Source organism: Miscanthus floridulus, chromosome 18 (assembly GCF_019320115.1).
Source record: "Miscanthus floridulus cultivar M001 chromosome 18, ASM1932011v1, whole genome shotgun sequence".
NCBI lineage: Eukaryota > Viridiplantae > Streptophyta > Magnoliopsida > Poales > Poaceae > Miscanthus > Miscanthus floridulus.
The window spans coordinates 119,307,743-119,310,294 of NC_089597.1; the positions used below are offsets into that span (position 1 = coordinate 119,307,743).

At 44.4% G+C, this 2,552-nt stretch overlaps 1 long non-coding RNA gene across 1 annotated transcript; it reads left to right on the forward strand.

The window, feature by feature from the left end:
* Positions 1-618: 618 nt before the first annotated feature.
* LOC136523028 (uncharacterized) lies at positions 619-2,272 on the forward strand. Its single transcript, XR_010776059.1, has 5 exons — positions 619-903; positions 1,317-1,353; positions 1,463-1,557; positions 1,688-1,794; positions 1,940-2,272. It is a non-coding gene; the product is annotated as an uncharacterized lncRNA (long non-coding RNA).
* The last annotated feature ends 280 nt before the right edge of the window (positions 2,273-2,552 follow it).

The window sequence follows — 2,552 nt, forward strand, 5'->3', positions numbered from 1 at the left end:
AGCCTGGTGACAGGCTTCGTACGTGAGTGGTGGGTTTCGTGTCTCAACGGCAACCATGAGCCACGCTGCCCACGCCCATCACCCACCCCGCGTGAACTCGACCGGTCGGCCACCCAAACGACGCCAATGCAAGCAGCTCGTCCCCGGCTTGCCGCAGCGCATCATGCATCTTCGAGTTCGACTCGCGCGGCGCACTGCTGCCTGGCTGCCTGGCTCGCTCGCTCACTACATCGTCTATAAAAGAGGCGGCAGGCAGCACCGTCCGGCCGGCCCATCACTTGGCTTCTTCCACAACACGTACGTAGCTAGTAGCTCGCAGACGAGCATCGCCAAACCACAGAGTAGTGCTAGCGACCGCTCCACCGATCGAGACCATGGTGATGAAGCAGCTCGCCGCGCTAGCAGGCGTAGTGGTGGCGCTGGCGCTGCTGGAGCCGGCGGCGGCCGCCGGCGTGAAGTTCAGCAGCGACGCCCTCAAGTCCAAGAATACAGCTGCCACAGTGACTTCTCGGACTTGAGGTCTTTGCTGCTGAACTTGAGGCCGACGGCCGCCGCCGGCTCCAGCAGCGCCGGCGCCACCACGCCTGCTAACGCGGCGAGCTGCTCCATCGATCACCATTTCAAGTAGTGAACAACAACTGCAAGGAGTTGTATTGTGTTTGCATAATCAACGCTTCAATTTGAGTGTGAATGAATGAATACACTAGCAGCTGATTGATCAATCTCGATTTTTTCCCTGCTATGGCTGTAGGTGTACGGCTACCCTTGCTGGAGGAAGGCTCCTACGAAGTTCTGCAGATCAAGCTCTTCAAGAAGGAGAACGAGGAGAAGCAGAAGCTGGACCAGACCCTGTTCCTGGAGCACCAGTAGCTGACTGGCAAGTGGAGGATGAGCCTCCTACGGGTGATTCCTCATTTTTTTTACTTGTCTCTCTCAAATTCTCATCAGCATTAACAGCCAACCCAAGTAGCAGAGCTACCACCAGATCCACAAGCCATCAGAATATTTCTATTGCTCTGCTGCATCATATTCCTTTGGTTACCTTTGGTAAACTGATGCATGGATTTCGGATGTGCCAACTCGATCTAATGCACTTTGATCATTTTAACACTATAACCTATTGAGCTTTTGATTGATTTTATGTTCAGTTTCAAGGCACAGCCTTGTCTACACTGTAGCCTTAAATGTTTCGTTAAAAAAAAAGGTTGCGCTTGATTTTAGCTAAGAAAAGAAGTATGTGTCTGACTTTTTTTAGTTCTCCAATATTGATCAAAACCTTAGTAACTCACATTTTGTTGTATATGATTTCAATGCAGAAAAATATCATGATGATAGTAACAAAACAAAGATAAGGTAATACTCTCAAATTTGATTGTATTGGTTCAATCATTGGTACACATGGAATTTGGTCATTCAATCATTCATGCTAGCCTCAACTAATTTGGTTTAGCCATTTGTTCAGTGGTTCTCTAATTTCTTCTCTGCCGACATTTGGAAAGGGTAAGAAATTAGTTAGCAAGGAGAGTGGGATACATCTGCAACCACTGAGCTCCAGAGGTGAGCATTACATGAACTAAAGGTCAAATAATAATTTATCATTGGTTGCTGATTATCTTTTAGCATTCTGTCCATTCGGGATCTATTAGCATTTGTAATAAATTATTTCACTTTGGATACTTTTTTTTAGCTCTTATCAGAGATGGTTGCTCCACTTGTTGCTTGCAATTTTGAATTTTTGAAGCTCCATGGTCATCATGACTTATTTCAGATTGAATGAAGGATGGCGACAACATGGTAATCTTGTTAAAAACTAGCTCTGATTCTGAAAGCAAACATATGAAATTATGTTGGCTCATATTGTAGTGTGGTCAGTTTTCTCAATTAATAATGACACTCCGATTTGACATTTGCACTACATTCTGGTTCTGTCTGATGCAAGGCCTGCTGGACAAGCTTGTTCCCATGCTAGGAGAGCAGTTGCTGAGGGACTAGCATTCCTGGGTTCAGCTTCAGCAGCAGCATGAAGCATCTTGATGAGATCGAGGCAGACGGCCGGCATACACTTCAGAGATCTGGGGATCCATGTTGGGATGGATTATTGCAAAAATGGTTGCCCATGTATACAGTACAAGTGTCAAAAGATTTAGCACATTCAGATATAAAGAATTTCATAGTCAAGGTGCTTCATTTTTGCTACACCCATTGGCCATCAATTTGAGCTTGTTTCCAATCCTGCTAAAGTTTTGTCTTTACTCCATGAGTCTTTCTAAATCTCACTCTCTAAATCATTATTTGAAGAGCCATTTGCATAAAAATTGTTTTCTATATCTTTTCACTCTCCAACAGTGTTTCTATATCTCATGCGTACTCTAAAGAGCCATTATCGTCTTCTATTTTTGGCTAGCGAAAAATCCGGAATAGAAGATGACTACATTTGAATTACCATTTAGAAAAACTGTTGGAGGATAGTTTTTCATTAAAATCTCTATTCCTAACATTTATGAATGATATGGAGAATCTCTTGGAGATGCTCTTACTGGCTGTTTAGTTAA